The sequence below is a fragment of the Ornithorhynchus anatinus genome, chromosome 9 (assembly GCF_004115215.2).
Source record: "Ornithorhynchus anatinus isolate Pmale09 chromosome 9, mOrnAna1.pri.v4, whole genome shotgun sequence".
NCBI classification, from domain to species: Eukaryota; Metazoa; Chordata; class Mammalia; order Monotremata; family Ornithorhynchidae; genus Ornithorhynchus; species Ornithorhynchus anatinus.
Window position 1 is genome coordinate 45521947 of NC_041736.1, and position 11349 is coordinate 45533295.

The following is an 11349-nucleotide window of genomic DNA, read 5'->3' on the forward strand; positions in this document are numbered from 1 at the left end:
ATACCAAGATTATCATGCTCTTCACAGTTGCCCCTGCTATTTTGTTGTTCTTTCTCTGTCATCCTACAGCCCCTGAAGCCACCCTTCAACCGACAACCCTGGACATTTTGACTTTCGAGATCCACAATTTACTTCCTCCTAATGGATCACTTCTACCCTTCCGCCATCTTAGAGAAGAGCAACAGTGAGCCTTTGTGGGAAGAAGCTGGTCAGCTGCCATCTCTAAGAAAGGCCAGGCAACCTATGCCATCTTGGGGCGGTGCTCTATGGTCACCTATGCTGCGCAGCACCCTAAAGTGACAGCTTACCATGCTTGCAGTCTGCCGTCAGTCTTGCGCTTCTGCAGAACTGACAGGAGTCACTCCTTTGAACCAGGGCGGTCAAAATACGGCCCACGAATTGATTCGCTTTGACTCTCCTGGGGGTTGCAACACGCAGGCGTCGCTGGCTTTTGCCAAAGTGTGGGATTGAGATTCTAGCAACCTCTCATTCCACCGTCGAGGGTGTCAGCAAGGAGAATGAAGCAATATTTTTAAAATATAGCATAATAGCATTTATGGTATGCCTACTCTGTGTAGAGCTCTGTGCTATATGCTTCTGAGAATACAATAGAATTAATAGATATGATTCCTGACCTCTAGGGGTTTTCACTCTGGTGGGGAAGAAATAAAGTATATTTCACATAGGGAGAAGTAATAAAGCATATGAGATACAAACATACCTCTATGAGGGGTTTTGAGCACATTAGAGTTAAGATAGTGAAGAAGTGCTGAATAGGCTGTAATGGGAATATAAACAAGGTAGATTAGAAATGATCAGAGAAGGCCTCCGTTAGTAAATGCAATTTTGAAAATTTTGAAAATGGGGTCCTTTTCACTTGAGAAGCTTAAGGAAAATCTTGAGCTGCAAATGAGGTGGGGTAGCCTCATGGAAAGAACATGGGTCTGAAAGTCAGATGACTTAGTTTCCAACCTTGTCTTTGCCTTTGGCCTTCTCTGAAACGTTGGGCAAGTCATAACCTCTTTATGCCTCAGTGTCCTCATTTGCAAAATACCAACTCTCTACACGTTTTAGACTGCGGGATTGAGTCCGACCTCATTATTTTGTATCCTCCCCCAGCAATTGGTAAAGTGTATGGCACATAGTAAGTGCTTAATAGATACCGTTACTGGTTTTCAGCATCCTGACACCTCTTCCAATACAAACCAAGCTCCAAAAGGTTTAAGGGTGCAGTCTTCATCTCTTTAAATGGGTCCTCGGCCCTGCTGTAGGAAATGGTGGTGCTGAAGAAAAGTGACGAGAGAAGCAGCATGGCCTAGTAGATAGAGCAGAGGCTTGGGCGTCAGAAGGACCTGGGTTCTAATTCCAGCTCTGCCACTTGTCTGCTGTGTGACCTTAGGCAAGTCACTTCACTTCTCCGTGCTTCAGTTACCCCATCTGTAAAATGAGGATTAAGACTGTGAGCCCCACGTGGGACAGAGACTGTATCCAATCTGGATGTACCACAGTGCTTAGTACAGTGCCTGGCACCTAGTAAGTGCACAAAGAATACCACAGTTATTATTATAAATCATAATAAAGGCAACAAAACTACCTTTAGGAAACCCACTGCTTTTTTTACCAGGTTGACCTTGGCTGATCACTGAGTCTCGTTCCTCCCATCTGATATAACGTCCTTCAGGTGGATGAAATTAGTTTCACCTCATTATTGTTCCAAAGTATGACATTGTCACTCACAGACACCATACTGAAACCCCAGCTGCCTCCTTTAGCTCTATTTTGTCTCACAAGCTTTCCATCATTTTTTTTTTTTTCTCAACAAGGCTCACTGTTCTAGTCCATATATTTTTTGGAAAACATCTGTGAATTTTAATGGATTTGACTAATGTGATTGTTTTAATTATGGAAATTGTTTTGACTACTGACATTGATTTAGAATCCGTTTTGAGCATGGTGAAATTAAATGAGACAAAATAGTATTTATTTTACTGTAAATGGTTCTAAAAAATAATTTGACTTGCTAAAATCATGTTTGGCCTACAAATTCTGGCTTGATCTACCCACGTTTAATAAGAATAGTAACTGTGTTATTTAAATGGTTACTATGTGCTAAGCATTCATTCGTTCATTCAATAGTATTTATTGAGCGCTTACTATGTGCAGAGCACTGTACTAAGCGCTTGGAATGTACAAATCGGTAACAGAAAGAGACAGTCCCTGCCCTCTGACGGGCTTACAGTCTAATCTCTCTACTAAGCACTTGGGTAGATGCAACCAAATGAGACACGGTTCCTTTCCCCCATGGGGTTAAAAGTTTAGGTGGGGGAAAGAGAACAGGTATTTTACAGAAGAGGAAACTAAGGCACAGAGAAGCTAAGTTCCTTGCCTAAGGTCACACAGCAGGCAAGTGGTAGAGCTGGGATTAGAAGCTAGGTTTCCTGACTCCCGGATCTATGCTCTTGCCACTGGGCCGGGCTACTTCTTCAGTGCTGCTTCTTCAACTGAGAAGCAGCATGGCTCAGTGGAAAGAGCACGGGCTTGGGAGTCAGAAGTCATGGGTTCGACTCCCGGCTCTACCGCTTGTCAGCTGTGTGACCGTGGGCAAGTCACTTAACATCTCTCTGCCTCAGTTACCTCATCTGTAAAATGGGGATTAATTGTGAGCCTCGCGTGGGACAACCTGATTACCCTGTATCTACCCCAGCGCTTAGAACAGTGCTCAGCACATAGTAAGTGCTTAACAAATACCAACATTATTATTATTAAAACACCTCTAAAAATCTACTGGAGCCTAACACTCAGAAAGAAGAATATATATATATAGGCAATGGAAGTTTTCTCATAGGCCAAATACCTCGTTCTTATTAGTTAATCCTGATTTGTGTTAGGACTCGAGCTTTGTCACAGTGCAAATTACAGAGCAAACATAAGCGGTGTTTTTAATAACCTCCAGTGTCTCTGACCTTTTGTAATAATAAAGATGTCAAATGATTGAGTGAGTTTTCATTTTATGTTTTCTCATTAATAATACTTAATACCTATCGATTGACAATATATATTAAAAAATCAGAATCCTCCCTTGATTGTCTGAATTATATTTCAATGTACTGCAGCTGGGAGGGAGTTTCCTGCGAAAATGGCAAGTGGCACAGGGGGAGGAGAGCCCAAGGATTCCGTCCTAGTTGCTAGGGGTTCAGGCTCTTCTTGTCCTTCAATCTCTGAAGACTCCCTGAGCTATTTCTCTTTGATCTGTCTACATCTACCCTGCTCACGGTGGCAGATGCTTTCAGCAATTACTATCTCACAGCCTCTAATAATAATAATAATGCTGGTATTTGTTAAGCTCCTACTATGTGCCGAGCACTGTTCCAAGCGCTGGGGTAGACGCGGGGGAATCAGGTGGTCCCACGTGGGGCTCACCGTCTTAATCCCCATTTTACAGATGAGGTCACTGAGGCACCGAGAGGTGAAGTGACTTGCCCAGAGTCACACAGCTGACAAGTGGCCGGGCAGGGATTCGAACCCACGACCTCTGACTCCAAAGCCCGTGCTCTTTCCACTGAACCACGCTCTTCTCTACTTCCCCCCCTCACTATCGCCCAACATCATGGGGCCCTTAGAGTAGATGTAAATAATCTTTATTAAGCACTTACTGTGTTGCGGAACACAGTGCTGGGAGGGAATACCCAGGTGGGAATTAGACACGGTCTCTGTAGTCTTCATGTAGTTTACGCCAAGTGTAGGGAGCGGGAAACTTTCTATAAGAGGAATCGGTTCTGGACACTGAAAGACAGGAGAGAGGAGAGAGTAAGAGAGAGAAGCTGTTCCAAGTGTGAAGGCCACCATTACTAAGGTACACAGCGTGGGTCGTGGAAAGAGCCTGGGCTTGGGAGTCAGAGATCATGGGTTCAAATCCCGGCTCTGTCACTTGTCAGCTGTGTGACTATGGGCAAGTCACTTCACTTCTCTGTGCCTCAGTTCCCTCATCTGTAAAATGGGGATTAACTGTGAGCCTCACGTGGGACAACCTGATTACCCCGTATCTACTCCAGCGCTTAGAACAGTGCTCTGCACCTAGTAAGCGCTTAACAAATACCAACATTATTACACGGTTTGGAGCTCAGCAGAGAAAATGTGGGAGAAGGTGATGAAACTAGTTTATGGTAAGAAGATTATACTGCTTTAAAGTAATCCGCCTTGGAAATGATGTGAATGGACTGAAAAGAGGTTATTATATTTATCTTTCTTTTTTATAGTTTTATAACAGTCAAATCCTAACTCCTAGCACAAGTGAAATGGATTTAGAAGTTACTCAAATGCTAACGTCATCAGGCAATATAGATCTTTAATCAGAACCTAGTGGGATATTCTCAGAACTGGTGGAGTAGTTCAAGGTCTCTGGTCACACAGAGATCTCTGTCCCAGTTAATCCTTGCATCTCCTGACTTCCATGAAGAAAATGGGAGATTTAGACTTCCTAGCCTTTTCTAGTTTTTCAACGGAAGCTGCATCAACAGCATCTAGCGAATAAATAACGCTTAGATTTTTCTGAAAAATTATAGGACTCCATCAGACCTTGCCAAAACGTTTATCTATTCGTTCTTCTCAAATTTCTGACCCTTACAGATTTTAAATAGCGTGCATGTTAAGTCCACATTGTTGCGTAGGGTAGAAAAGTTAAATGAGAATGAGGATGTGGTAGTTTATAAATGTTTACAACCCTGTGCCCCTTACAGTTCTACAGAGCTGAAATTAAATGCATTTTGATACAGGGGGAGAACTGAACGCTTTAACAATATTAAAAGGAACAAATATATAATGTATGTGGCAGGGCTAGTGAATGTTTTCCCTCTCGGGATCGCACCTGGAGAGTTTTCAGCACTCTACCGGTCTCGGCTATGGGAGGGAGAGTCGAGCAGAAGAATATCCACTACGGATCTAGCTTGGGCAGGGGCTAGAGAGTGGAAGGCGATCTGCTACAGATCGAAACCCACCTGTGCCGGGCAGCAGCAGCATGGGAGGAAGTCGAGGGTGGAGGCTCAAGTTTACCGTGTGGAAGAAGGCAATGGTAAACCTCTTCCGTATTTTTACCAAGAAAACTCTATGGATACACTACCGGAATGATTGCAGATGAAGAGAGGGACATTCTGGGAGAGGTGTGCCCAAGGAGTCGTATGGGTTGGAGAAGACTCGACGGCAGAAGACAAGAAGGAATCTTAATTTCCCTTGACATAGGAGTAGAGAGTTGGCACACAACATGCTTCTGCTCCTAGAGCTGACCTGATGGCCAGCTGTTGTGTTGGAACCGATATTTTCCTTCCCCAAATGGTACAAGGATATTTGTCTGTGGGTTGTGGTGTAAGCAACTGATGCAAACTGGGCTTAAAGGGGATGTTGGTTTCTACCTTGCTTTGTCACTAGAGCCTTGCCAGAACCCAAGGGAAAGATCGGACTGAATAAATGTTTTGTTGAATTTAATTAGAAGACGTTTTGTTTGGGCTACAAGTCCAGGAAACCTGGGATTCATCCGTATCTCTGCCTGAAAGCCTGCAACTCGTATAAACGATTATACCTCTCTGGATCTCAACTATAAAATAGTAAAAACAATTCCTCTCCCTGTCCTCCTCACAGTAAGTTTGTGAAGTTGAATTAGATTTTCCAAAGCTTGAACTCCTCAGTGGCCGCTATTCCAAATTCAAAGTAATTTTAAGTATAACTGGGTTAATTTCAGGGTGGATGAGAAAGGCGCAATACAAGTCCTCAGGTCTGGGCGGTTTAGGCGAAACAAGGAAATTAACCCTGAATTGTCCCACCTAATGGGATATAATTATGAGGCAATATCAGACAGAAAACCCTTTCTGAGTCTCCTTTTTCTAAGCGTTGCCTGCCATTAAAAGAAACAGGCTTGTTGGTATAAAACCATTTCCGTTATTTATAGGGAAAGGGAAAGAGTTTGGTTTTATTTTGACAGACCTAACCAGAACTGTGACCCACTGTTTATTCTTCATCATTAGGTAAAGTACCCATTGGACATTTTGTGACTGGGCATTTTCTTTCAGGGCTTGTAAATCACACTCCCTGGGCTCCGTGCCCCGGTGGGGGGAGGAGGAGTGCCCACGGGGTCAGCACAATACTTGAATCAAATATACATCCTTCTGAAAGCTTTCCAAGCCCAGTTTGAATGCCAATAGCCTTCAATTATTCCTCTGTGTTTTGTGCTGCTGTAAAACAGGTTGGAGCAGAGGGCTTTTCTCCCCCGCCCGCCCATAAATGCAAAGCAAAATGAAGCTGCAGGATGTAGGGACGGAACGGCTTTATACAACAAAGGAGAAGAGAGATGAAATAAATTGCTCCTTTTCTAACTAGAATAAAATAAAAGATGAAGGGGTTACTGATACACTCGCCTACACAATCACATTCACCCCTACAATCACACCATAGGAAAATTATTAAAAGAACAAGCCTTTTAAGATTTCAATATATGGGCAATGCCTAAATGAAATGGATCATGACACAAAATCTAATACCTAAGTGATGTTAGCACACGGAATGGGGTGACATGAGGTCTTTGGGTAAATTAAGACAGGGCAATTATTTTAATTGCTGTCTCTTCTCCCTATGCCCTGTCATCCCCCATTTTTTAAAAATTTTTTTCCATTGAGGGCCACATAGCTCTTAACTCCCTGGATCCTTGAATGCCAGAATCCATTATTTAATCTGTGATCAAAATGTATTTTCTTCAGATTGATGGGCTCACTCGCAAAAGAGCCCCAGTATTTTTTTTTTTGTCTCCTGCCTGATTCCCTCAGATCTCACTGCAGGAATCCAGAGTGTTTCGAAGGGTTCGAAGACCCTCAAGGGGGAAGGGGGACCAGCCGCCCAAACGCGCCTGAAAACCAATCTACTCAGCTGGAAATAGAAGGGTATGAGACAAGGTGAAACAGAATGACTTCTTGGCTAAAGAAGGCCTATTAAAATAAATTAAACCTAGTACTCAATAAGGTTATGGCCAGTGGAATTTTGTGTGCCAGCAGGGCAGAACTATTCATTATTGCCACATTCAGGCTTGCCAGGCAGGCCTGCCAGGACTGGAGAGAGAGTGGGAAAAGTAAGGGTGCCTAAGCCAGACCCCAGAGATTCTTTTCCTCACACTATTGAATTTAGACCTCTTTCCCTGGGGTTCCTCCTTCTTACCAGGACTTGTATTTGATGGGAGGTTGGAAGGAGGGGAGTACTCCATCCTTGCTCCCCCTTGATGTTGCTGCCCCTTGTCCTAGAAGAAGCCGGAGTGCAGTCACTTCACTTCTCTGTGCCTCCGTTACCTCGTCTGTAAAATGGGGATTAAGACTGTGAGCCCCATTTGGGACAATGGGCTTTATCTCCCCCAGCGCTTACAACAGTACTCGGCACATAGTAAGCGCTTAACAAATACCATACTTATAATCATTATTACTAGATTATAAACTCTTCGAGGGCATTGATCACGTCTACTAATTCTATTGAACTCTCTCCAAGTGTTCAGTACACTTACTGCACACAGAATGTGCTCAATAAATACCATGTCTACCAACTCTATTTAATTGTATTATCCCAAACGCTTGTACATGCTCTGTACTGTACTGTAAGAAGTGTGACCTAGTGTAAAGAGCACAGACCTGGGATTCAGAGGACCTGGGTTCTAGATCTGGCCTCTCCACTTATCTGCTATGTGGCCTTGGGCAAGTCACTTCACTTCTCTGTGCCTCAGTTACCTCATCTGTAAAATAGGGATTAAGACTGTGAGCTCCGTGTAGGAAATGGACTGGGTCCAACTGATTATCCCAGCCCTTAGTACAGTGCCTGGAACGTAGTAAAGGTTTAACAAATGCAATGTTTTAAAACAAGAGCTACATAAATACCATCGATTGACTAATCAGTCGGAGTCATTCGCTCATTCATTCATCCTACGTATTTACCGAGTGTTTACTGTGTGCAGAGCACTGTACTAAGCCCTTGGAAAGTACAGTTCAGCAATTCGGCAAGTGAGTCCTGTTGGCAGCTGGCAAGAACCTGGGCTGAAATCTTAGTGGGATTGATAGCCTAATGTTTTTGTGCCTGAATCAGAAAGGTCTCTTACTCTCCCTGTGACATCTTAAGTGGAGACAGTGTTTAGCTCTCCGCTCAGAGTTGCCGAATTGCCTCTACTTTGTGTTCAGAAAAAGAAATCCCCCAAGGAACGTTCCTGATAGGAATAGGAAAGTTCTCAAGAAAACACAAAGCCTATTTGTATTATGTAGAATTGCCTGCCGTCAGGGATTTTGTCAGAAGGTTTTAAAGTTGAGAGTATTCTCGGATTTAAAATGGGGATACTTTGATGTATAGATCTATAGGTAGAGAGCATATCAGCTCTATACATCTCACTAGCTATACACCAAAGTAGTTTTATATCTATGTACATATGTGTGGGCATGTGTGCATAGATGCACACATACACTCACAGGCAAAATTCGACTTTTTTATCAGCTTGCTTTCCCCCACCATGAGTGACAGTGGTAGCAAAACCAACATATTTTTCTACTCATCTGCCATAACTCCTTACTCGCCTTGGAAGAGTGGGTAATTATTTTTCAAGGCTTCCCATGCTCATTTCCACTGTGAGCACGCACATCTGCACATCAGTAATCACATCAATAGGCTCTGCGGTCAGTCTAGCGGAAAAATGAGGCTGTGCAAGTATGCATGCAAATAGATTAAATACAACCTTGTGGTCAACCAGGGCTGGACCAGTTCTTAGAATAGCAGCAGAGGGATGCTGCATTAAAAGCCCGGTCTTTAAAATAGATGGGAAGAGAGCACTGAGAGGCTGTAATAAAAGGTACGAGAGATGCAGAATGTAATTACTTTGCATTGTTCTGACCTCGTTTATTCCTGATGCTATTTTCTGTTCATCTACTTTCCACTCTGCTCTATGTACTTTAGGAGAGGCATAAAAGTCACATTTTCCTTTCTCTGCCAAAGAGGAATAAAAGACAGGTTCAGTTCAGGCAGCGACTGGGTTTGCCTAGGTCAAGGTATATTAATGAAAAGGATTTCTTAATGGAAAAAAATTTGTGTCTCACCAGGATCTTCTCAGTGGCACTCGATGCAAATTGGTCGGGAGAGTGCAAATGCGGGTAATTTTTCCTTGCAATGTGCCACTAGTCCTGACAAATGGCAGGACCTATCATTTCTCTGAAGTTGCTATCCAGATTTTTTTTTAAAGGCATACCAGGCTAGGAGAAGAAGACCAAGGAAGCTTCTCATGAAATCCCTATCCAGGTCCCCATACACAAGGCTGCTATCGACCCATCCTGCCCACTTCATCCCACTGAGATCCAAGTAGGTATCTTAACCCCAGTATGTCCATCTGATCAACAGGTGAGCCTCGTGCTCATGCGGACTGTATCTGACCTGATTTCCTCGTGTTTATCCTAGAGCTTCAGAAATTATTATTCTACTCCCACACAGCCCAATCCTCCTGCCAAATGGGTTTCTTTGTGACCATTCCCAGGGTCCAGACAGTCTTGCTGTGGGTTGAGGGGAGCCGAATTAAAACGGCCACACCCTCGGCTGCCGAAAAGGAAGACTCCTGGGTCAATTAGGAGGAACACCCAAGCACAAAATCTTGAGTCAAAAATCCACAAGATGCAGGTTCAGAAAAATGGGTCTTCATCTGACCCTGAAATAACAGAGCCAAGTGAATTGCTTGCCAGTTGCCCTTTGGTGGGAGGGGAAAAAACGGTCAGGTTTTTCCCATTAGGGAACCTGTGGGTTTGGAATTATTTTGGCAGTGAGTGAGAAAACTCAACCAGTTAACTTTTAATTTCTGGATTTAACTTACATTAAGCTAATGAGAAGCAGTGGAGTAAAGAATCAACTTAATGCCAGCAATCTGCTGACTTGGTACCCAGGGAGTCCGCCTCCAGAGTCCAAAACGGGACCCACCTCTTCGTGAACGACCATAAAGCTGACCCTTGTAAATCCTTTCTAGGAGAAAAGCATTCTTTTCCAAAAAGACATTTTATAACTACTGTTCCTAGGTCCAAGCCGCCTACTCTTGACCGCACTCCGAAAAACTGGCCTTCTTGGAATCCGGATATGGATTCTGAGCCTCTCTGTTATTATTATTCAATGTCCAGCTGCTTGTCTACTTTGGGGATGATTTTGGCCTCTTGATTTTCACTTTCCCTTGTTTTTCCATTTGTGTCTCTTGAGTCCCCAACCTTACTACTTATTCCAGAGGGGTAGGCCCATTTCTCCCATGTATCCTAGAAACAAAGACAGAACTTGTTCAGGAAGACCCTCCGGTCCCAGCTCAGAACCCACCTTGGGTCACTGCCATGATCTCACCCTTTAATCATCCACCCACATAAACCACATTCAACTGCCACAAATCTATCGGAAGTATTTGATTAAGGAAGTGATTGGATCGAATAACAGAAAGGCTCAGAATTTATTTCCCGATTCCATATTATTAAAAAAATTCATTGGATATCAATCCCGTACTGTGCTATCCCTGGGTAATAGTGCCTGGATGCCCACTGGCTTCTAACTCCAATTTTCCACTTTTCGCCTGTCCATCCTTTTGTACGGTTTCAAGGCATTGTAAATAAATATTATAAATGAAAAAAGGCTTAAGCTGTCTCCTTGTTCCTCTTGTGTCTTTTTCTCTGATTTCTTTATCCATCTGGTGGGGCTTAGACACCTCTTGAGTCACTCTCTGCATACAGGAAAGAAGCAGAAAAGGAAAAACCTTTTTTTCTTCCTTTCTGGAGGATTAAAAATTACCCCCAAACTAAATGAAAATGGAGCACATCAGGGAATTGCAGTCACGAAAGACTTAAAAGAAAGCATAGGAGTCTCAGAAAACTCGGAAGGCAGGAGTCTCTGAAGGTAGCTGCTGCGAAGACATCTTGGAAAGTTATATGTACATAATTCCCATCGGCACTAAAAAATAAATAGGCACATTTTAATTGAGAACAGTATCACCGGTATTTCATCCACTGAGTGGAGGTCCATGAGATCAATGGGATGAGAAACATCAGCCTGTAGCGTCTCGGAGGTTGGGCAGCCATGGACTGCGCGGACCCCTTCTTGTTCTGGGGTAAAGAGTAATAATAATAATGTTGGTATTTGTTAAGCGCTTACTATGTGCCGAGCACTGTTCTAAGCGCTGGGGTAGATACAGGGTAATCAGATTGTCCCACATGAGGCTCACAGTTAATCCCCATTTTACAGATGAGGTAGTGAGTAGGTGACAGCTTGAGGTTCAAGAGGCCTCCCCTACATGATCTTCCAGATCCATGAGTCTATCCAGAATCTACTGCATTC